The sequence below is a fragment of the Equus przewalskii genome, chromosome 2, assembly GCF_037783145.1.
Source record: "Equus przewalskii isolate Varuska chromosome 2, EquPr2, whole genome shotgun sequence".
Lineage (NCBI taxonomy): Eukaryota > Metazoa > Chordata > Mammalia > Perissodactyla > Equidae > Equus > Equus przewalskii.
In genome coordinates this window covers 35,735,554-35,760,304 of record NC_091832.1, presented here as the reverse complement: position 1 = coordinate 35,760,304, position 24,751 = coordinate 35,735,554, and the positions used below count along the sequence as shown (strand labels likewise).

The 24,751-nt window shown below is 52.3% G+C and overlaps 1 long non-coding RNA gene across 1 annotated transcript; it reads right to left on the bottom strand.

Moving 5' to 3' along the window:
• Positions 1–14,170: 14,170 nt before the first annotated feature.
• On the bottom strand, positions 14,171–18,340 carry LOC139078763 (uncharacterized). Its single transcript, XR_011531808.1, has 3 exons — positions 18,221–18,340; positions 14,520–14,713; positions 14,171–14,251 (listed from the first exon to the last, which is right to left on the bottom strand). It is a non-coding gene; the product is annotated as an uncharacterized lncRNA (long non-coding RNA).
• Between the last annotated feature and the right edge of the window lie 6,411 nt (positions 18,341–24,751).

Below are 24,751 nucleotides of genomic sequence, written 5' to 3'. Positions count from 1 at the left end.
CCATAAGACAGTCTCCTACCTGTCTCCCTGCTCTTTGCCAACCTAGCCTGTATGCTGCGGCCAGATTCATCTTCTGGAAGACTTGCTGCTATCTGAGAAAGAATCACAGGACATTAAGAACTAGAAGAATCGGAATCTGGGCTTGCCTTTGTCACTCGTTAACCAATAGAATGCTGTGGAAGTGACATTTAGAGACTTCCAAAGCCAAGTCATAAAAACCTTCTTAACTTCTACGTGGGCTTCTTGGAGGGTTCACCCAGGGGAAGCCAGCACCATGTAAAATCTCTCACTGCTCTGACACCACCGAGCTGTGAGGAAGGTCAGTTTGGCACCTGGGGAGAGAGAGGTACCTGGCCAGCGCCCATGTGACCCACCATCCCAAGTGAGGTGCCAGACATGTGAATGAAGAAACATCATGGACACACAGGGGCTGTGTGACAGCAACTGCACGAGAGACCCAAGTGAGCGCTGCTCAGCTGAGCCTGGTCAACCCACAGGACTTTGGGAGACAACAAAAAATTTGTATTTTAATCCACTAAGTTGTGGGGATGGTTTGTTCCGGAATATAAGGGCGTTGAAACAGGCCCCCTGCTCTGTGTACCCACAAGCCCCTGAGCTTCTCCCATTAAGCATTCAACGTGTATTGTTGTAACTACTAGTATTGGCAGAGGGTGGGCTATTCAACCAAGACTCTGTCCCTTCCATATGCGGGTGTAGTCACCAGCTAGACTACATTTCCCAGCTCCCTTTGCAACTTGGTAGGTCAGGTGACTGAGTTCTGACCACTGGATTCTGGGTAAAAGTGATGGACACCGTGTCCAGTCCTGGCTTACAAAAACGTCCCGTGTGTGTGGTCTTCCATATACTCGGTCTCCCTCTCCCTGTGGGTTGGATGCGACTTTGGGAGCCAAACATTGAAGATAAAGTTGCTTCCATTTCCTGGGTCCTGAGAGCTCCCTCCCTCACCCACTGATTGATCTTTACGCGGGAAAGAAAAAAACTTTCACTTTAAGCCACTGAGATTTGAGGGGGTGTGGCGGTTCTACTACACGTTCCCTCAACGGTACGCTTATAAATCATGTGTTCCTGCCAGCAGACGGTAAACACCACGAGGGCAGAGGCAATGTCTGACTTGCTCGCCATTGTTCCCCCAGCCCTAACCCAACGCCCGGCACATGGTGGAGATTTGATAAATATCCAATGAGTGAACACGTGTGTCAGCTATTTATCTATTTTCCTGCTGGGTTATCTGAATCCCACTTTACCCTCAGGCTAGACTTTGGTGCTTGGTTTTCAGGCTCCGCCAGGTTGTTGTTATGGGCTGCATGCATGTCCCCCCAAATGCATACGTTGACATCCTCCCTTCCGGTGTGTTGGAATTAGGAGGTGGGGCCAGTGAGAGGCAGTTAGGATTAGATGAGGTCGTGAGGGTGGACCCCCCATGAGTGAGATCAGCGCCCTTATAAGAACACTTATAAGAACTACGCGAGAGCCTGCTTCTCCTTCTTGCTCTCTGCCGCGTGAGGATACAAGGAGAAGTCCCAAATCTGCCACCTGGGAGAGGATTCTTCCCAGAATCCAGCCATGCTGGCCCCTCAATCTCGGACTTCCAGCTTCTAGAACTGTAGAAATAAATTCCTGTTGTTTATAAGCCCCTGGTCTACGGTACTTTGACATAGCAGCCTAGATGGACTAAGACAGTGGTGAAGCTGAAACGCAGAAATTCTTTTCGTCCCAGAACCTCCCTGAGGAGGTGGGAGTGGTGGAGTCCAGCTTCCAGTTCCTCCCTGTGCTTTGGCCTGATTTTAATGACTGATGTTTTTTAGGTCTTTTTTTTTTTTTTTTTAGGTAGAAGAGTGTTAGGCGGGTGGCAGCTTCATTCTAGTCAGAAGCTAAAAGGCTCGCCGATTTTCCTGATATCCTTTGAATGTGCCCCTTCTCCACAGACAGCATCTCACAGCTGTTAGGACTTCAAATTCCTCACGCATTGAGGAGGGCAGAGAAAAGATATGAAAGGCTTTTTGGCTGACACAAAAGAGGGGAAAAAAGTGGAATGAAAACGACAATGTGGTTAATACATAAAACGGTGAAATTTCTGGCACTCACTGTATCATTAATCTGTCTAAAGTGGCTTTGATCTCTTCTGCTTTAATTAACTTGTAATTATAACATGATGATTTTTGCAGCGGGCAGATCTGGGAGCTGGGCCCTGAAAGTGGCTTCAGCCTCTGATTGGCATCACAAAGCAGAGTGTACAGCATCTGCCTTTCAGAGACACGTTTCCCACATCTGTGCTCGCACACGTGGGCATGCACACACATGCACGCACCCCTCAGGCTTCCCCATCACACAATCATCAGGGGATAGTAGCTGTGTGTTTATGCCAGCTTCCCAGACCCTCCATCTGGGTTGGGGGCCAGCCAGGCAGGGTCTCCTCAGGGTACAGCTGGTGGGGAAGCAGGCCATATCATTCGTGAAGACGATTCCATTCTGATGACAACCCTGGCGCGGGGGGTACTTAGTCCTACTTTCTGGATGAGGACACTGAGGCCCAGAGAGTTTAATTCACTTGTCTAAGGTCCCCTAGTTAGAACGTGGTTGTGGTAGATTGACTGGTTGGCCTCAACCCTTCACCCCACCTTGCCATGGCCTCATGGCGCGGGAGCGTACATCTCTTCTTCAACCTTGACTTGGCCATGAAACTTGTTTTGGTTGATGATACACTGGTGAAAGCGATAGAATAGCCCAGTGGCACCTTCTGGTCCCAGGAGGCGGATGAGGAGCTGGTGGAACAGTCACCCCAGTGGAGGTGGGCCAAGATGAACCGTCGCCCAGCAGACCCACAAGTGCGTGCGCAGAGTAAATAATCATCTCCGCAAGTCCCTGAGTTTCGAGGTGCAAGAGTTAACCCATCTACCAGTGGGACTGGGATTCAAACCCGGGCCCACAGGTCCATTTATCTCGCAGGCCCGTGCGCTTTCCTCAATGCCATGTGACCCCAGAGCTGAGGGCCTCTAGGCTGCCAGTGATTTTCAGACTGTGAGGGTGGAGGAGGGGAAGCATGGACACCAGGGCCCTGCCCTCATCTCCTCCACATCGACCAGAGCTGGTCCACTTCCAGCTGTCTTATGTTGGCCTGCTCTGTAATATTTTACAGGAAGAATGTGTTCCGTGGCTTAAACAATGTTTGAAAATCACGTATCTGCTCCAATCTCCTTATTTTGCAGGTGAGGAAACAGGCTCAGAGAGGGCCAGCTGCTGGCCAAGACCACAGTTGGTTAGGGGTACAGCCAAGATTACAGCCCAAGCTCTCCAGGCCCCTTAGTCAGAAAATCACATCACAATATGTGTCGTGGATCTTTGAGATGGAGGACTGGGTGGGGATAATGATGAGGCGTCGGGTTCCAAGAAGAGGCTCAGAGAAGGGAAGCACCTGGTTGTGGTGGCCGCTACCTCCTCCTTCCCAAGCTGTCTCTTATTTCAGCCCATCAAGGGTCCCAGAAGGACGGCTGCACGGGAACTGCTCTTTCATGGCTGGACTCAGAAAGCCTTGAGGAGGGCATTTGTGGTTTTGGCGCCAATGATCTCGTTTTTGGAAACAGATGTGGGGGACCCACCCTTCCTCCTATTCAGCCCTTGAGGTTCATGTTTGCCCCTACCCCCATGCCACATCCCTCCACCCCTGATCTCAGGGGAAAGGCTCATGACACCTCCTCAGTGCACACTGTGATTGGCTCAGGGATAGGCATGTGAGACAGTCAGGTCCAGTGGGACTTTCCCTGAGCTTCATGTAAGCTGAATTTGAATGACAGAAAGACAAGGAGATAATCTTTCTGAGAATGGAGCCAACGTAAGAGAAATCAAGCTGAGTGAAGTGGGAGAAACCAGCTTTGGAGACACAATCTTAACCCCTAGATCAGGCTGTCCCTGAAGTCCTTCCTGTCCCAGACTTAGGAGCTGGTTGAGCCAATAAACTCCCTTTGGCCCAGGCCAGTTTGGACTGGATCTTCCACCATGAAGCCTCATCATGCTTGGCTTCCTGGCAAACAAATGCATATTTCTCCAGAAGAGGCTAAAATTAAATGAGAATAATCCAAATAGGGATTTATTTTCCCAGTAACTTCTTTTTAAGGGCACATCTGGTCACATGTTTAAAAGATGGTGAGTTCAGGGCTGAAAGGATCCTCCTGGACATATCCTCTCCCCCGACCCTCACTCCCATTGGCCTCTTTGACACACAGAACTCCCAGACCTTGGGCTGTGAGTGCTTCCGATGAAAAATCTGCGGCTGAAATGCTGTGTGCCCTTGAGGAAATCACTTACCCTCCCTGGAGTTCAGTCTTCTCATCTCTAATCTGTGCTGGTTGCCTCAGAAGAGATCATAGGCCCTCCCAGGCCCGTTAGCTGCAAGCCCACTGTCTTCTGTCTCACCTCCCAACTTTGCAAGTGCTACTCTCACAGCTCGCTTCCTCTGGGAAGGCTTTCTGCCTCTGCTCCTGCCCAGTCTGCTTTGGAAGTTCCACCTCCGGGCTCCTGTGGTTCCTTTTGATGCTGTTGAGTGGGACGGAGTTTTCCTCTGTGTGATGCTCGCTGGACCAGTCCGAGATGCGACTGGAGACTCTGGCCCTTTCCTACCTGCTGCTCCGCCCTGATGCTGAGAAAGTGGGCTGCAGTTTAGAGAGTAGCCTCTCACTGGGGCGGAGTCTGGAGCCGGAGGAATGGAGATGGCGCCCAACCAAGGGCACGTGTCACTGGTGCCCTGCCTCCCAGCACCTCCTCCCTCTTTTCCCTGTCTGTCCTTCACACGTGTTCCCACCTCCACTCCTCTGTCCTTGCTCTCTCGCCTGCGTGTCCTCCTGTCCCTCTGTCAACCCAAATAGCCTCACAGACCAAGGACCGGGGCAAGCCCCGCTCCCCAAGACACCTCCCAGGAGAGCCCCAGCTCGAGGAGGCCTGGCTCCCTCATGTTTCCACCTGTGGGCTCCAGACCCCTTGCACATCTCTTTAATCATTTCACACAGTCCCAAGCTGACTCTGGAGACCCCAGGGGCATCATCTCTGGCTCCCCAGCATCGGGCTCAGGGCCTGGCTCAAAGCTGGCCCCTGGTGAACTGCTGAGTGACACCTATTTGTGCTCCCAGTGTGCTCAGCGCGGGGCTGGGAACACAGGCGTCTTGGTGATTTCGTGTCGCTTACATGTTCATGTGGCCGGTGATTACAGGAGGCTGTACGGGTGGGCTGAACTCTCACTGAGTGACTGGTAAGAACCAGACCATGCACAGTGTCTTGTGGGCAACATCTCATTTAATCTTCCCAAAAGCCCCATGGGGTAGTCATTCATTCATTCATTCACTCATTCAACAGGTGTTTCTCGAGTGCTTTCTCTGTCAAGCACTGACCCCGGGATGCAGTGGGACCTGTGGTTTCATCCAATAAACGGAGGCATGTAGTAACAAAGGGACTTGCCCAGGGCCACATGGATGGTTTGGGGTGTCCAGGATTCAGACCAGACCCACCTTAGTCAAGTGCTGAGCCCGTGACTGCTGTGCAACAGCTTCTGCAGACTTCACTTGCCTGAGCATGCTTGTTCCTTCAAGGTTCCCAGATCCTCTGCTCTCCTCTCACCACGCTTTCATCACCCACTCGCTCACTCCATCTCTGTCTCATTAATTCAATCACTCATTCTCCCAGACTCTCCCCAAGCTCCTGGCGTGCCTAGACCCCGTGCTGGGCATCGGGTACAGCAGGTGATAACTCGGCCGAGTCAGCCCGGAAGCCAAGCTGGGATTTCCAGGGCAGACTCCCAGCTGCACTGTGGGAAGAAGATGGGGAGATGGGCCCATCCCCGCTAGGCCTGGACCAGCCAGGCCTTTCTCCAGGTGTGGTCAGCCTGAGCAGAGGTGGGCAGAAGGTGAGAGGACAGCAGCACAGAGAGCAGTGTTGGGAGGCTTGGAGAGCCAGGAGCAAATTGTGGCAAATGTCAGTATTTTTGGACAGGAAATAAGTGCTATGCAAATGAGATGCAAAACTATGCAAATCATGGGCATTCAATTTCAGTCCAAAGCTACTTTTGGTAATAAGTCTATAGCAGGGCTGGTAATGAAGGAGAGGAGGCATCGGCAGGGCCAGCACTGCATGTCTCCCAACTCCCGGCCCCGCCTTGGAGGGAAGTGGAGTTGCGCTGGAGCAGTCTGTGCTCCGAGGCAATCTGGGGAGGCTGCTAAAATGAGGGATAATCACAGGGCAGGGCCGTGCAGGGTATGATAGCAAGCGAGGGCAGTCCTGTCTGGGGTGAGGTGAGGAGGATTCGGGGTAGAGATAAGATCTGAGAGGAAGATGCAAGTCTGACCATCAACCGCTGGTATGCAGGGGCCCTGTGTGAGCGCAGGGGTGAGGGCAGGCGCAGCAAGTGGTCATGGGGCCTGGGATCTAGGGACCTGGGCCTGGGGCCAGAAGAGCCAAGACTGGAAAGGTAAGTAGGACCAGTCTGAAGGAGTCTCGTCTACAGCTAGAGAGGAAAATCCAGATGCCTCCAGGGGCCAGTATTAATGAGAGAAATCGGCTGTTGTTTGCATTTTAAGTACATGGAAATATCCATCATTTCCACAAGGAAACGTACTCTCTTTATTTTCCTTGAATCGTGAGGCCCTCAAGGTCTATCTTTTGTTTGCCAACTTTTGACAGAGACATGCACAGAGAAATTCCTCTAAAATAAGGAACCAAGAGCATAAGATAGTGGGTAACTGGCCTCAGGCTCGGCGTGGGGGAAACAGGAATGAGTGGTGAGGACTGCTGTCAGGTGTAGGGACTGCACACGTCCCAGCCTGGGGGGGCGGCTGCTCCTCAGGCCCAGATGGTGGGTGCCGTGCAGGAAGGCAGAGGCCTGGATCTCTTGATTGTTTGAAAAAGAAGGATTTCTACGTGAGCACTTCTGATATTTAAATGTTGGCTCAAACTCTTTTTTTTTTTTTTTTTAACACCCTGTGTGAGCACAAAGAACAAAGAAAAGAAGCAGGAAAAAAAACGCTGGAGGCGTGATCCACCAATTGTGGCTTCTACCGTGGCAGAGGGGCCAAGGAAGGAGAGAAGGCTGGAGGAGGGAGGTGGGTTTCACGGTAGCTGCAATTGTCCCAATGGGAGCACCTTGGCACGCCTGGGAGGGTAGCAAGGAGGGACAGGGCAGAAGACACGTATATCAGTCATCCATCGCCATAGTAACGCTGTGTAACAAACAACCACAGAGCCTCAGTGGCTGCCTGTTGTAAGCAGCATCTGTGTTTGCTCCTGAGTCTCTGGGTCAGCCGAGTGGTCCTGCTGAAGTGAGTGGACCTGGGCAGGGCACACTCGTCTGTCTGGCCAGCTGTGGGTTGGCGAGGCAGTTGGGTGGTCTTGGCCAGGCTCTCTTACACGTCTGGGGCCTGGCTGGGGCGCCTGAGCTGATTGCTCTCTGTGGCTTCCTCCAGCCAGCCAGCCCAGGAAAGTGCTTCTCAAAGGTAGAAGAGCGAGGGAGAGACTCAAAATTCGTGGGACTCTGGAGATGCAGGCGCGAAACTGGCGTATGAGCGTTTCTGCTGCGGTTGGTTAAACAAGTGAGAGGCCAAGCCCAGACTCAAGGGGAGGGAAATAGGCTAGGCTCCTGCTCGTGGTGGGTGGAGCTGCATGGTCACCTTGCAACGGGCATGGATGCAAGGCTGGGTGGAGAAGGAGGGCCGTTTTTGCAACTGGTTCACAACAGCATAGCTTTGGGTAAGTCGCCCAGTCTGGATCTGCTTTGTCACCTGTAAAAGGAGGAGGTGGCACGGGACAAGCCTTCCAGCTCAGCAGCCCGAGGCTGCCAGGGCCTGGCTGATTCTAGCAGTAACAGTGAGGAGAGGGTCTTCCCTCTGTTCCTCCTCTGCTGGGCCCAGGAAGTGCCAACCCGAGATCCCAGGCGTCTTTCATCAAGGATCAATAGCTCTTCGTCTTCCCTAATGGTCCCGGATGGTTGGCAGCTGCGCAGAGCCACGGGAGAGATGCATTAGTCCCCCTTGCGTCCCCAAGGGGCATCCATCCTTAATGGAGGGAGGGACACGGCTGATCGGTCTCTCCATTGTTTGAGATATAAATGCGGCTTTTACAGATGGCACCTCACTGAGGAGGGTAATACAAAGCATAGGACTATCTCACAGGACAGTTTTCAAGTGCTGGAACTGCAGAAACCTGCTGACAAGGAATTCATCCCATCTATCCATCCATCTATCCATCCAACAGTCTTTTTTTTTTTTTTAAAGATTTTTTTTTTTATTTTTCCTTTTTCTCCCCAAGCCCCCCAGTACATAGTTGTATATTCTTCGCTGTGGGTCCTTCTAGTTGTGGCACGTGGGACGCTGCCTCAGCGTGATTTGATGAGCAGTGCCATGTCTGCGCCCAGGATTCGAACCAACGAAACACTGGGCCGCCTGCAGCGGAGCGCGCGAACTCAACCACTCGGCCACGGGGCCAGCCCCCATCCAACAGTCTTTTTAAGACCTCTTCTGTGCCAGGCCAAGCACAGACAGCAGCCCAGAGATGAATAAAACACAGCCCCAGCCCTCAAGCGGGGAGGGAAGACAAGGAAGCAGTATGGTGGACTGTACTGGGTGTTGGGTGCAGCTAAGCATAGAGGAAGGAACCGGGCAGAGGTAATTCCGCCCCAGGCTGAAGAGGGAGCCAGGTCCAGCCTGAGCACCGAGGGAAAGGATGTGGCCGGCTCTCTGCAGGTCCCACCACCGTCCTGATGGTGAGTCCCAAACTGCCTGCCAACATTTAAAGGATGAAGGGTAATCCCAAGCCAGTGTATGAGGATCAAAGCCCCGCTCCTATGGATCTACCTTTAAGAAGCCGACCCATGAGAGTTCACGGAAGGTCACCATGGTGATGGGATGCACACATGCAGGACCCATGGGGCCGAGCTCCAGACCTACTGTCCCGTGTTCTGGGCCCCAGGGAATGGCCACTCCATCCCGCCCCTGCAGCACTGATCAGATGCAAACAAGGCTCCTGTGCTCTCTTGCTTTGTGGCCGTCTGCGGGAAGGGTTGCTGGGCAGCCAATGGGGAGAGCCCATCCATGTCAACCCTTCCAGAGGACTTTCTCCTGAGAGTGACTGGCCCAGTCTGAGGTGTCCAGCTAAGAGGCTGCGTAGATGCAGCTCTGGCCTAGGGCTCCGGCCACCACCCAACTCTCTCGCTGCCAGGATGTGTGGAGGCGGGGCCAGGAAGGACCCGATAAGGGAGAGATCCTCTTCCTCTTCCTCAGCTGGACAGGCCCACCCCAGACTCCCAGATAAGTATTTAACCTTCTTTTGCAGCCCCAGAGGTTGTATAAGTGCTCAAAATTAGGCATATAATTTTAGGGAGGCCCCTAACATCCCAGGATAAGAACCCCAACTTTAGGACTTAGATTAGACACCTAATTAGACTTCCAGCTCACACTGATAAAACTTCCTGGTATCATTAGAGAAAGCTGGTGCCCAGACCCAGCCAATATGGGAAGGGAAAGGGTTTTGAGACATTGCCTTAAAGTTCCAGCCGTGGCTCCCTGCCCCTGAGACACGTCCCACCCAGGAGGACGAAGGAAAGCGGCCATTTCTCTCTGTAGCCGAGACCAGGAGATGCTGGGCAAACAGAAAATTTCATATCCACCGTGAGTCTCTTCGCCATGGAAAACCTCAGTACCGATTCATCACTTAGTGTTTCTCCAGTTCCAAAGACGGATTGTGTAGATATGTAAAATAAGTGTAACAAATAAAGGAAATACATTTAAAACGTGCAAGAATTGGCCAATTTTGCAATATTTCACCTCAATTTTAGATGCTGTCAAATATACTTGAAATACACGTGCTCTAAGCATGACAAATATATAGAAACTAAAGCTCTATTATTTTGCTGTAATGGGCCAGGGGAATATCCCTGAAATAATATTCTTCTGTCTGCAATAAAGGCTTTTCTCCGAAACCGTCTTAATGCTGTGAAGAAAACCTAGGGCTCTCCCAAAGGTGTCTTCCCTTGAATTACTGCCCCTCTCCGGGGCCTTCTGCCGTGATGAGCTTGGCAGCCACCTGGTGGGTGAATGGGGACCCGGCCCATGATGCACTGGGGCAAGGATAGTGGGAGCCCCCTGGCCCAGGCTGATTAGAATGGAGGAGCAGGGGAATGCACGCCTGGCACCATGGTGTCTGTGTGGCAGGCACGTCGTACCTAATGCCTGCCCCCGGAGACGCACCTTGTCTGTCAGCATCTCCACTTAGGCAGCAGTCCTCAGGAAAACTGGAAGCACACTTGGCTTGAGAGGTTGGCTGCAAGTCACTGTGTGGTATGGCAGCAGCAGGCTGGGAAGGAGTCTAAAGGCCTCAGGGAGTCAGGCTCTGTGTCAGAGCTGTGGTGTGCCGTTCATTGGCTGTGTGCTTTTGGAAGGTCGCGTAGCCTCCCTGAGACTCACTTTTCTTGGCTGTAAAAAGGGAGTAATAATTCCAACCTTGTAGGATTGTTGTCACCCCACTGCACAATTCCAGGGGCCACCATATACATTGCACTCTAGCTCGATGGTGCTCCCTGAAGTTGTACAGTGTGCCACCTGTGCAGCTGTACACAGCAGCTCTGCGTGATGTGAAGACCGTGGCACAGAGTAGGTGTACAATAGGTAAGAGTTATTACTATCACTGTGATTCTTAGTCTTAGACACAATTAGTTCTAGAATGTTGAATTTGGAGGGGGCCCAGAGTGGACTGTTTTGCAGAGGGATTAAAAGAGAGGACATTGGAATCAGACGGGCCTAGATTCAGATCTCTGGTCTGCCACTTCCTGGCTCAGTTATCTTGGGAAAGTTGCTTACCCTCTGCCTCAGCTTCCTATCGCATGAAATGGGGACAATCACAGAGCTGACTGCAGAGGTCACTGTGAGGAATAAGTCTGACAATTCGATCTGAGCTTTTATGGGTCAGTGTCTGGCAAATGACAGACGTTCCGAATGCTAGTTTCCATAGGGCAGCTGGATAGACAGCGAGAGCACGGCCGCCATGGGGCTGAAGGGCCATTAGAAACAACGCACCAGATGTACCCACAGCAACATGGATCGATTGCAAAACCCAGAGGTAGGATGGAAATTCCATTTAAGTACAATGAAAATGCGCACACACCAAACAACAATATGCATTTCACAACAAGACAGACAGACAGAAGGATACACGTGAAACACACCAGAAGGAAGAGATGGAGCAGAAATTGAGGATAAAAGGGACTATGTAGATAAATATGAATGGGATGCGAAAAAAACCACAGCTTGTTGCTATAAGTCTCCGGACAGGGCTCTTTTCCGGAGCCAATGCGTAGAGGATCGCCTTGGACTGAGTCCCATCGAAGTTCAGAGCTGGGAGGTATTTCAGAAACCATCCGGCTCACCCACCTCCTGGACAAGGGAGGAGAGAGAAAGGCGGCAGCGTGGGCAACACGGCCCGTGTGGCAGGACCCCGGGGAAGGATGTCGAAAGTCCCACTTTAAGTTTGCGCTAAACTCTGCAACGCTGCACAAACGCAGTCACGCCGGCTACATGATCCCTTGTCCAGCGGATCTGGAGGAAATCAGGGAAACGGGGCAGAGTCCGGAGGCTCAGCGGGTGCCACTGCAGAAGAGGAGGCGTGAGAGATGGAGAGTCACGGGGAAGAGGAACTCTGAGCCAGAGGCCACGGGGAGATCTTCTCCCCTAGGGGTGCCCAGAAAACTTGGGGAGAGCATCTGGCTTGCCACAGCCTGTCGGATAAGGAGCTTTATTGAGCCAGTTATGTTTCAGTATTAAAGGTCTGGGGTCCTTGTCCTATGCTGGGTCACAAGAAGAAGCTAGAAGCAGAACCCATCAGCTTGTCCCTGGCTGGGGGTCTCTCAGAATTTCGAGATGTGTCGCCAACAGTGCAAGGGAAGCAGGACTTAAAATGCGGGACTGGGTGGGGGGAGGGTGGGGGTGGGTCAGGAATAGCGACATTCGAGTGTTCTGCGTGAAAAATAGACAAGCAAATGCATGATTGGATGGATGTTACATGAAACACCTGTTACCTAGTTTGGTAGAATTTTTCAACTTTTCAACAGAACCGATCTTTATTCAGTTGGCTACCTCTCTCTCCCCCAATTTCTCTTCCTTCTGTCTCTCGCCTCCTTCTCCCCTCTCCTGCGTCCCGGATCTTGTTCCTTTCCCCCTCCTTAGCGTGCAGACGCTGCTCTGTGGACCAGCCCTGACCCCAGTCCTTGCAGATGTTCCCCAAATAGGAAAAAAATCAAATTGCTAGAAGGATTCACCTGCTTCTGCTGTCCACCCAGCCTCACGTCTCCCATGGGGACAGGGGGCCCTTCCAGCCACCAATGAGACAGGCAGGGTTCCTACACCCCTGGGGGTGTGGGCACAGGGCACCTTCTTGCATCCCTATGGAATCAGAGTCATGAATGCACACAGGAACACGCACACAGGCACACACACATGCAAATGCACCTTAGCAGTACCATGAACACATAAGCGTGAACCCCCACTTACGCCCCAAATCTAGATTCGCCCTCAGACGTGTAGGCATGCGCAGATCCGTATGCCAACGTGCACACATATATGCATCTACTCATGAACATATAGATGGGGAGAAGTCGATACTCTGTGCAGCCAGGCACACGCACAGGTGAACCAGGAAATGGGAGAGGGAAACCCACCCCCACGCTCCACCCACACACAGGTGTACAAGCCAACACGCACACACTGAGAAAGCACCGCACAGCTGCTCAGGCACATGTGCTGCCAGTAGCCCTCTCCGTCCCCACCCCTCCACCTCCCCCCTTGGCGTGTGGGGGACCAGTCTCAGTGAGTTGGGCCTGCAAGAGGCCGAAGCAGAGACACATCACGGGAGCCTGTGGAAGCTACAAAGATCAGCGAGCTGTGTTGCCCTCCCGGGGTTGGGTCTGCAGCACCTCGGAGTGGCCGCAGTGGGCCTTCCTGCTGACTCCCTGGGCTCGTGTCGGTGGAAGAGCTCCACGAGACGAAGCCTCGTGTGAGAGGGCTGGACACGGAAACACCCCCACGTGTCTCCCGTTCCCTACACACACCCCAGCCCAGGTTCCCGCAGGGACCGGTCAGGGGCTGAGGGGCCCAAGCTGCAGAGAAACCCTTGCAGGTTTCCGGGGGCTGGGCAGACGCGCCTTCTTTAAGCGGGGCATCTGGGTGAGGCTTTGGGGTCGCCTGACAAGCCCTGTGAGCTGGAACGTGGTGGGGAGCAATGGCAGAGCATGAGCCAGGCCCTTTGCCCACATCTTCTCACCTGATCTTCTCAGCTTCTCTCTCCCCTGTACCTACTGGAGCAGCTCCCTGACTGAGCTTCCTCCTGGCCTCTTGGAGAACATTCTTTGCACATCAATCAGAAAGATTCTGTTAACATATAAGCCCCGTCATGTCACTTCTCTGCTCTGAACCTTCCGATGGCTTCTGTGTCCTCAACAATAGGGCCAAAGCCCGCACAGCGTCCAGGACGCCCTTCATTATCTGGCCCCTCGTATCCTCCCCTCTCCTGCTCTTCTCCCCTCGCTGTCTCTGCTCCAGCCACACCGGCTCCCTGGCTGCTGCTCAAACACGCCAGGCCTGTGCCTTCCTCAGAACCATGCTGATCCCTCCCCTGGAAATGCCTCTCTCTGGTTACCTGCATGACTCCTTTAAACATCGCCTCCTCCGTGAAGCCTTCCTCGGCCACCTGATCTAAAAATGCCTTCCACCACAGTTTCCATCGTCTTTCCTGCTGCGTTCTTCTCTACAGGACTTACCACCATCTGACAATCAACACCTTTTTCTTGTCTTTGTTGTCTAATCTCTCTCTCCCCGCTACAGTGTAAGCTCCACGAGGGCAGGGGTCTGACTTGTTCTGTTTATTGCCTGGGACAGTACTTGGACATAGCAGATGCTCGATAAATGTTTGCTGAATGAATGAGCAATCTTGTGAGGCAGGCGTTTTCACCCCCGTTTTACAGATGAGAACACTGAGGATACGGAGGCTGCAGGGACTCATCCAAACGCACACGGCGGGCGCGAGCTTGAGTCTGAAGCCAGGTTGATCTGGCTCACAAGTCAGAAGTTGCGTTTACCCCGCCCGGCTGCCACCTGTGACCATGCCACAGGGGACCATGTGCCACGTACCTTGTGTAAACGACAAACCCTCGGTGGTCAAACTTTGGTGCGCATCAAGATCAGTGAAGTTCCCCGGGCTCCACACAGCCCTAATTAAGTCAAAGGGCATTTTGTGGAACGCACTTTGAGAAACACAGCTGTATACTATTTTCCCAAGATGCCTAAAGACCCATGACGTCACTTGGCTAAACCCTCCCACCACGTTCCAGAAGCCTTTACTTTCTGCGCTTCCTTTTCAAGACTTTCCTGGTGGTGCAGCCTGTTTTTTATAGGACCTGGCTACCTAGGGTCAGGGCGAAGGGAAAATAACCTTGACTGAACTCCCACGACCTTTGAGTGGTGTTTTAGGGACCTTACCTGTGTGGAGGAGCCAGATCAGCGTTGTAGCTACTCACACGGGCTCTGGACTCGGGTGCTGCATCTGAGGTCTGGTTCTACCACTTTTTCAAACTTGGGTGACTTATTTCTCTTCTCCGAGCTTCCATCCTCCCGTCTGTGGAGGCTGACCTTGTTGCAGATGATTGTCTCCCATATTTATTCCTTTCCTTTTCCTTTAGTAGTAGAATTGGTGAATTTTAGCTGGGCACGTGGTCACCAGGTAAAAACTACATTTCCCATACTCCCGTGTTGCCACGTGTGGTCATGTGATTTGGTCTGACCCATAAAATTTAACAGGAAGTTATAGGAACAACTTCCAGGTCATGCCCTTAAAAGAAAAGGGAATACCCTCCGCTTGCCCTGCCCCCTCTACAACAGCTGGATCCTAAGTTCCACGAGGGCAGCCATCTCAGGGACGGGAAGCCATATCATAACCATGACCCTGACTCATTAGTCTCTGTGCATACATTCCAGCCTGCACGTCGCCTGGATGATTAAGCACCTCTCGCTTTTACAAAATACGTGATCTGGTAGTTCTGTGACTCCTGCTTACACATATCTCTCGGCTGTGATAAGACAACTTTGTTCTCTGAGTTCCCCAGGAACATGGTGACCTCCAGAAAGAAGGAGGTACCCGTGTTGGTACCTGTCACGAATGACAGAAGAACGAGATAACAAAGTGCCTTGAAGTCCATCACACCAGATGGTGGACATCCCTGACCCCTCTCCTTCCCTGCCCATTTCCCCTGTACAACTGCCTCAAGATTCTGTCCAATTTTAAGATGGTTCTGCAGGACATGAGTCCGCCGTCTTCCGATTTTGCTAGCTGATCGCATAAATCTTCCCTTCTCCACCACCGGCTTGTTTGCAGTTGTTTGAGTGTGGTGCCAACTTCAATAAAGTTGAAGGAGCTCCCTCGTCAGCTGGATTGACTGTTACCCAAGAGAGAAACTTCCATCTTGTTTAATGCATCTTCTTTGGATTTTGTTCAGCAGCCGCGTCGGTATATTAACTAAAACCAGCGTTGGTACCAGAGTGGGGCACTGCCGTAACAACACAAACTATGAAGCTTGACTTAGTGGTCAAGGAGCAGGTGGTGAAGCAGGGGTGTCTCAGAATAGGAAGATGGTGGTGCTTCTCATGACACGGCAGACGTCTGAAATTGCCGTGACGTCTTGAAAGCAGGTCGTGTGCCAACAGCGTTTGAGGCTCTAGCAGGTCTGCTAAAACTCTCGGAATGCAACATGCGCTGGCTTATTCTTTCATGGTTAGCCGATCCTAGGAGAGAGAGGATCTCAGGCTGGTTATAAAAGGAGATTTGGAGGAGGAAGTCTTAATGGGGAGGAGAAGGCGGAAGCTCCAGGCTTCCCCCAGGCACTCAAGTCCGAGCTCAGGATGGAATACGGTAGCAAAGGGCAGAGAAGAGCGTTGCCTCCCCGCCAAGCCTACTGTGCCAGGTGGCCCCCAGGAGGCGTCCTCTGGGTTGGGAGAGGTGTATGAGCAAGAAAAAGACACCAGAAAGTGAAAGACAAGGGTTTTCAAATAGAAAAACTATCCCCAGTAGAGGTTTTGGTGTGGTTACTTGTCCACGGAACTGACTGGAAGCAAATAGAAGGGAAGCCTACTCAATTCTTGAGGGAATTATATTGTCAAAGACACTGCAAGTTTCTCTAGGACAAGTCCGTCACCCCAGGCAAGAGCCTGCTTCTGGCCCAGGGCTTACCATGCACCCAGGCACGTCTAGCCAAGCCCAGCTGTTCTCAGAGACGCGAACTTTGGTCCTGGCGTGCTGGCGCTGGGTCGTGGGGCTCTCCTGGTCCACCTCCTCCTCGTTTTGCAAGTGGGGAATGGAGGACAAGAGAGAGACGGTGCCCAGTCAAGACCGCACAGCTCCCTGGTGGCCGAATTAGAGAGCAGCAGCCCGCATCACGGCGTTCGCCGCAGGGGTTCTGCTTGTCAGTAACTCCTCTGTACATAACTTTCAGGACCCAGTGTAATGAAGAGAAATGCTGTTCGTGAAAATAGTGCACAAAAGTGAGGGATCACGAGCCAAGATGGTGGCACATTTCACAGTTGCTGCCCCTACCCCAATGCCCACCCACTCTGCCTCCTTCCAGGATTCAAACTCAGGCAGCGGTAGCCCTCAGCCTGGGTTCTCTTTTCTCTTTGTCTTGCCAGAGCATCCTCCGTTTCTGACCACCTCTGAGACCCCGAGCAGGGATTTACCTCTGTGGGCCCCAGTCTCCTCGCCTGTAATAGTAACGCTGCCTCCTGGGGTTGCTGTCACGTTTAGATGAGGAAATAATACAAAGAGCTTGCGCTGGTGCCGGGCACACGGTAAGTACTCAATCAATGTCAACTGCTATGTTAGGGTGATTAATGTGACCTGCTCGCATCTCTGTGGCTTTGTACAATGACTGGTTATTTCTTACTCATATTATAGTCTGATGGCAACTGGGTAGCCCTCCTCCACGTTCCAGCTACGCTGTCCAAGGTCTCCAAGCAGGGTAATAGAGAGGCGGAGGATGTTTCAAGGCCAGGCCTGGAAGCAACAGGCATCACCTCTGCCCATGTCCCATCGGCCGGAAGTCATCAATGGCACAACCACACTGTTGGGGGCATGCTGGGCAGTGTTGTTCCCCATGTGTCCAGGGGAGGAAACGACGTCTTGGCCACATCGGGGCTGTACCGCTGGCTCGGTCCCTTGTATACTGTGTGATCCTCTCTGTTGTTTGACCTCTTCGAGCCTCGGTTTCCTCGTTGTAAACGGAGCTAACAACACCGGTTTTATTATTTTGAACTTCACATGAGGAAAGTTAAGTTCACAGTGCCTGGTGCACGGAGGCCGATTGGTGAATATAATGCTCCTTCCTTTCTTTGCTCCACAGGCCTCCTCTTTCTCCCACCTCTACCTTCCCACCCTTCCATCCTCCTTTCTCCCTTCCTCTGCGGTGAGCAGGTGACAGCTGGCAGGGCCCCTGGTCTGCAGTCACTGAACCTGCCCGTTTTCAACCAAAGTGACACAGTTATCAGGGAAAATCCTGAGAGTGATGGAGGGGGCGCGGAGCGGGTGACTGGAGCCATGTCCCCTGCTCCTCCGTGTAAATCTTTGGGAAAACCATTAGCAGGCCCTGCAGCTCAGAGACGAATTGCAAGGCAGGGGGATCAATGTTATTTTTTCCACAAGCTGAATTCATAACAGTTTATGGCAAAATCAATGCAAATCTTCATGAATAAAGCAATGGCAGGTGCACGTTAGAGAATAATAAAGGAGTGAGGAGGAGGAGAAAGCTCGGCCAGTCAGCAGTGGAGGTGGGGTCCCAGGAGGGAGCCACCTGCATGGCTGCCCTGGGGTGTAGTCCTCTCTGCAGTGTAGCAAGACCCCTCCCGGCTGGCCTCAGCCTGCCTTGAACACCCCCTGGAGGGAAGGGCCTGAAGCGGGGAGAGGAGTTAAGAAGAGACATTTCCTTGAGCTCTTACTCCGCACTTCAAGCTTTATGGTCTTACCGGATCCTCAAAACCACTCAGAGAGGCTGATGCTATTGCAACGCCCATTTCCAGCTCAGGAAACTGGGGCCCAGAGAGGTGAGGCAACTTGCCTAGCATCACATGGTTATCACAAGACTAGCAACGTCTGCATCCCAACCCAGGCCCTCCCCATTCCAGAGGCCCAGACTTACTTTTTAAACAAAACATGGCTTCTGTGTCCTGTGCTTTCCAGGTTCTGGGCCTCCGCACATGCTGTGCCCTCTGTCTGGGGTGCCTGGCTTCATTTTCCTCCACCCAAGAAAGAGAAACCCGCATTGGCCCTCACCACCTGTCTGCAGTGTTGCTGTGAAGGCTGGCAGTGTCTGTGACGTCTGCAGCTGGCATTGTCATGCCCTCCCAGTGGGATTTTGTGTATGTGTCCAGGGTGGACCCTGTGATATTGTCAAGGGAGTATTTGCCCTCCTGACTCCTTACCCAGGCTGTGAGCCACTCCGGGTTGGACTATATCCTATCTTACCATTGTTCATTTAATCCATCCACCTGAATGCCAGCACTGACTTTCATCCTTCCGTCCATCCAATCATCCACCCAACCATCCATTTGTTCATTCAGCCATGCATCCTTCCATCCCTCCATCCTTCCATCCCTCCATCTGTCTCTTCATATGTCCATTCATCTGTCCATCCATCTTTCTATCCATCCGTCCATCTGTCCATCCATCCTTCCTTCCATCTGTCCTTCCTCCCTTCCTTCCTCCCTCCCATTCATCCATCGATCCATCTATCCATCCATTTCCAGGTAGTTCCCAGGACTTGCAAAACTATCGGATTTTATGCTGCAACATGGATGAACCTTGAAGACATCATGAGAAGGGAAACAAACCAGTTACAAACGGACAAACATTGTACAATTCCATTCACATGAGGTACTCAGAGCGGTCAGATTCACAGAGACAGAACGTAGAGTCGTGGTTGCCGGGGGCTGGGGGGAGGGGAGAATGGGAGTCAGTGTCGAATGGGTGTGAAGTTTCAGTTGTGCTAAATGGAAAAAGGTCTAGAGACGGGAGGCAGCAATGGCGGCACAAGAATGTGACTGTATTAATGCCATGGAGCTCTACACCCAAAAATGGTTTTAAAATGGTAAATTTTACATTATGTACATATTGCCACAATTAAAAAAAAAATGAATTAATTTAGAAAATGGTCAGATTTCCCAAGAAGGCAGTGGTATCTCTTCTACAGAATAGCTCCCCCTCCCCACCTGCTCCCATCCACGCTGTGGGTCAAGCTCCACCTTAAGTCCAGCTTCCCCCGGGCAGCGCCAGCGGGATTCTCCAGCCCTCTCCAGCCTTCCTGTCTTCAAATTCTCCAGGTGCTCACCATTTTCAAAGACTCACGTACTTGTGTTTAGAACCACAGCTGCCACACAGTGAGGGCGTTCTTTCTGTGGGATCCTGTTCTAAGTGCTTGGTGTGGATCCTCGCACGCCTGCCCCGTGAGCTGGGTACCATCACTGGTCCCATTCTAGAGATGAGGAAGTTAAGGCCCAGGGAAGTTAAGTAACTTGCCCGAGCTCCCCCAGCTCGTAAGCCGCAGAGGCAGGACCCATATCCGGCACCGATATGACACCCTGTCCTAAACCTACTTGGTGCTGCTTCCCATAAACCACGCTTGCTTGTGTACCTGCTAGGTGTTGAGCGTACCTAGGTCTCACCTCCCCAAGACCTTGTGAGCTCCCCAAAGGTGGGGGCTGGGTATTTACACTCATCGTGACCCACTCCTGACCCAGCGTGGACGCAAGGCTTTGTAACTCCGGGCTGGGGCTTGAGCGAGGGGACGTGTTCCCTTGGGGGCAAAATTGAAGGGGGTTCCAAAAATCTCAGCTATCAAGGTATATTTAATGCAATATTTTAAAATATCAAATTTAATGCAAAAAAATCCACGATGAACAAAATCTTAAATAAGACAAGATCCGACCCTGTGCACCCCCGCCTTACTCGCTTAACCTTCGCCCCTGTCCTGCTGTAGCCACCTGTGGAGCTTGTTGAGATGGACCCAGGCTCTGGCATGTTTTTGGGGATCACTGAGTCCATTTGCTTGAATAAGTAACCATTCCCCTCTGCACTGGCCCATTTGGCGGGAACGTGTGCTGCGGGGCAGTAGTGCGTGGACTCTGAAGTCTATCTTGTCTTGGCAGCCTATTTCCAGGCCTCCATAGCTGTGTGACCTGGGGCAAATTGCTGAACCTCTCTGTGCCTCAATTTCCTCCTCTGTAAAGAGTGCATCTAATAGTACCAACTTTGTAATGCAGCCTTGAGGATTAAACGAGATAAAGCGTATAAAGAGCTTAGCACAGTGCCCGCCCCTTGGCTAAGTAAAGAGGGCAAGCTCCAGGAAAAAGAATTCAACAGACTGCTCCATCCAGGAAAAGAAAACCCAGTGTGACATGCGAATCGATGTTAATGGGCATCAAAAGCCATCGGCCTTTGTTTTTCCTTTTCTTGTTTCCCATGGACTTTTCTTGACCGCACCTGGCACAGGGGAGCTGGCAGTTGCAGAGGTAAGACAGTGAAGGACGGGAGAGGGGCTGGAAGGAGGGCAGGGAGCAGAGCGGCTCACAGCGTATCGGGATCAGGCAGCTGACGGCTTCTGTTGTCCGCTCTCCAGGTCTCGCATGTTTGTTCACCGACTTCAGTAGGAGACGTTGCTGGTTCTTCAGAGCGTGCTCTGCATAGCCCGCTGCTTATCGGGAGGACAAAGCGCTGGGAAAACGAGCTGTGTCATCCCTCCGTGCTGCCAGGAGTGTTCAGAGAGCCAGCTGTCCAGGGGCCGATGGTTATCGCATCTGGAAGACAGGCCGAATCTTTTAAGCCAGACATGCAGGGTACTGTGGTGACCTGGGCAAGCTCGAGGCCCCGGTCATGGGTCATGGGGAATGGCAGAGAGATGCCAATCTGATCCCCCATTGCCTCTCCCAGCCAAGGGTAGCTGCTGTCTCCGTCTCTTTTGAGTGCTGACCTTGAATGAGGTTCTCCCCTGAGTCCCAGCCTCCTGAAGCTGAGCGCTCTGGCTGGAGTCCTCTGTCCATGAAGCCACTGGCAGGGTGTCTCCCTGAGCAGTCAGGGGACAGAAGCCAGGCCTGCGGTGGCAGAAGGAAGCGGGGCAACCTTGCTGGATTATCTCCACGTCGGTTAGGGAGGTGTTGGCCACTCTGCCATCTTATCCACGTGCCAATCCTCAAAAGAATCGTGGATGGAAGAGAAGTGGCGGTGATTTTCCTCATATACAGGTGGGGAAACTGAGGCTGGGGGAGGTTAAAGGATTATACTAACCCCCCAGGAATATTGGGCAATGCTAGGATGGGCACCATGGTTGGTTGAGGGCAGTTTACTTCCAGCATGCCAGGCTGACAATCTGGCCACGGTGGCACGACTCTGCCTTCCAGAGACCTTGACCCACCTCTCTCTTTTTCTGGGTCAAAGGGAGTGGGGGGAGGTGGGGGAAATGTCCACCCCAAACCATGGTGGGTGGGAGAGAGCAAGGGCCGGGCTTGGCTTCTCACAGCAGCCTCAAAGTGTTCTTATTTTCAGTGAATGTCAGCATCCCAGAACGTCAGGGCTGGAAGGGGCCATGGCTTCAGTGCAGTTCCTGCCTGTGTCCCAGCTGGGAACTCAAGGCCGGACACGGGCAGCAGCCAGCCAAGAGGAGGCAGTTGTTTTGTAGAAGAGCCAAGATCATTGCTCAAGTCTTTCAGCCGCTGTGATCAATCCCCGCGGCTGCACCGGCTGCAGCCTCCCTGGGGGAGGCCAGACCCACCATTGCTCCCTCGTGACCACAGGCAGGTCCTCCTCCCCTGAGCTCTGGTTTCCCCACGCGGATGAAAGAGGGAACGAGTCCCTGCCCGTCCAACCTGAAGGGCAGACGGGAAGCTGGATGCTGGTCAGATGTCAACGTAAGGGTAAAGAGAGCTGGCACTCTCTGAGTTCCTACTGTGTGCCAGGCCCTGGGCCGGACACTGGACATCTGAGTTCCCTGTGACACTACCACGACCACCCTCTCTGCCTGGAATGCCTCCTGCCTCCCCTCCCCTTGCCCCTTGCCCCTTCTTCTAATTTCTTTGGCAGACACCCACTCAGTAGAGTCATGTGCCACATAATGACGTTTCAGTTGACAATGGACCCACATAGGTGACAGTGGTCCCCTAAGATTAGTACCATGTCGCCTAGGTGTGTAGCAGTCTATACCATCTAGGTTTGTGTGAGTACACTCTAAGAAGTTCACACAATGACACATTTCTCAGAACGTATCCCTGTCGTTAAGTGATGCATGGCTGTACTGCAGTCTCAGCTAGATGTCACCTCCTCCAGGAAGCCTCCTCTGATGACTGATCCCCCATCTCTGTGTTCCCATAAAAACCTGTGCATCTTGGCATGACGTTAGTCACAGAATGTGTTCACTGGCTGTTTAAACATCCGTATCCTGCACTAGACCATGAGTTCTGAGAGTGTCGGCAAGGTCTGTTTCTTTCTTGTTCACCGTGGCATCTCGGTGAACCTCAAGGTATCTGACACACAGTATGCACAACATATAAATCTGTTAAATTTTACCAGTGAGGAATCTGGGATTGTAGACAAACCTGCAAACTACAAAGGACTCTTTTTGCTCCAAAAGGAGGGTTGGGGGTGGTATGAGGTGTTGCAATTCCACAGCCCACCTACAGAGGGCGACACTCAACCCAGGGAACCGCCCTAGTGGTGGGGGCATTTCAGACCAAAAAGTGGGGTGGGGTGAGGTGGTATTTAGGGGAAAGGAGGTCTGTGGCCCTCGCATCACACTGCATGGTAATGACAGAGCCTACTCCAGTGGCTCCTGAGACCTACACAGGTTAATTCCAGCAAGGTAGCAGTTTTCCGAGGTTTTAGCTCCCGGCCCGGGAGCCCTGCCCAGCCTGTGGTCAGGGGGTGATCGGGCCCAACTAGACCCTATTTGTTACTTTGCTGCATTTTCTTCCTCTCTCCTTTCCTGTCCCCGATTAGATTTAATTAGTTATTGAATAACAGATGCGGGTGGAGTGAGCCTCTGTGGTGCCAGCTGGGCTGGGGAGCGGCAGCTGCAGAGAGAGGAGGCCAGGGGAAGGGGCAGCTGGCCTCTCGGGTCAGGACTTGTGGGGCCAAGGTCCTGGAGTCCCACGTGCCACTTCTAGTTCTTGCATTTTCATCCCTTCTCCCTCCCCATTGCTTCCTGCTCCCGCCCCTCCCTCTCTGTTTCCCTTTAGGATCCATCCCTCTGACCATGCCTGGTCCCCCTCTCCGGCCGCATTGTTTTATTTCTGCAAGGCTCAGGTGTTGTAATGTGGGTCCTCCCTGGATGGGACGTTTGGGATCACAGACATTCTCTCCCCTCTCCTTCCACTGGGTTGGGGCATCCCCATCCACCGACATGGAGCTTCGCCATGTGGCTCGCTTTGATGAACGCAAAGTTGGCAGACACGACCTGAACAGAGACCTTGAATGTGCATGTGTCAGTTGGCTGGATTTTTTGTGCTCTTGTAAACTGACATGAGCAGAAGATGCCCGGGGTGGCCACTGCCTCATCAGGCTAGGTTCCAGAATGGCCACTTAGGGGTCAGATCTGAGCCCAACCTACAGCCGGAGTGGAGCAGCCCAGCCGGGTCCAGCCTAGACCAGCCAAAGCAGGGTTGAGCCCCATGAGCATGAGAATAAATGCTTACGGTTGGAAGTCACGAGGGTTTGTGCTATTTGTTATGCAGCATCATCGCTGTAAAACTCTAGCTAGTACAGAAGGTAGATTGGGACCTCAGTGAATGATACAACAAAGCAGATTCTTCTAGACCACGAGGCAGGAGGCCTGGGCTTCTGTCGAAAAACTTCTACCAACTCCCTACATGCCTTTGGAGGGGCAGAAAAGAAGCTAATACGGGTTGATCACCAACTATGGGCCAGGCCCTGTACTAAGTACCTCCCACATATCATTTTATGTATTGATTTGTTTTTGCTGAGGAAGATTCACCCTGAGCTAACATCTGTTGCCAATATTCTTCTTTTTTTGCTTGAGGAAGATTAGCCCTGAGCTAACATCTGAGCCAGGCTTCCTCCACTTTATATGTGGGTTGCTGCCACAGCATGGCTGACTAGTGGCACATGTCTGTGCCTGGGGATCCGAAGCCATGAACCCAGGCTGCCAAAGCAGAGTGTGCTGAACTTAACCACTATGCCACCGGGCTGGCCCCCACATATCATTTTATTTTGTTACCACTATTCCTGTCTTATTTTGACCCTACTCTGTGACTGGCATTGTGTTAAGTGTTTGTAATGCTAATTAGGATTATGCTAAAAACGATATTAATGCTTAAATGATTAATAACTTAAAAAACAGCCATTTGTTAAATACACACTAGGGGACCAGCTTGTATCAGGTTATTTAAATGTACTGTTTCAGTCTACCCTCAACACGACCCACGAGACTGTAAACTAATGAAGGGGATGTCACGTCTGTTGAGTTCACTGCTGTGGCCCCAGGGCCTAGTACATGCCTGGCCCACGGGCAATCAATAAACTGCTGTTGAAAAGGAAGTCCTATGGGGCAGATGCTAGTATTACCCACAGCCCCCAGCCCCCAGCCCCCCTACCCCCGGCCCCCGGCCCCCTTTCTGTAGCTGCTGAAACTGAGGCCGATGAGCTTAAGTGGTGGTTCTATCATCTC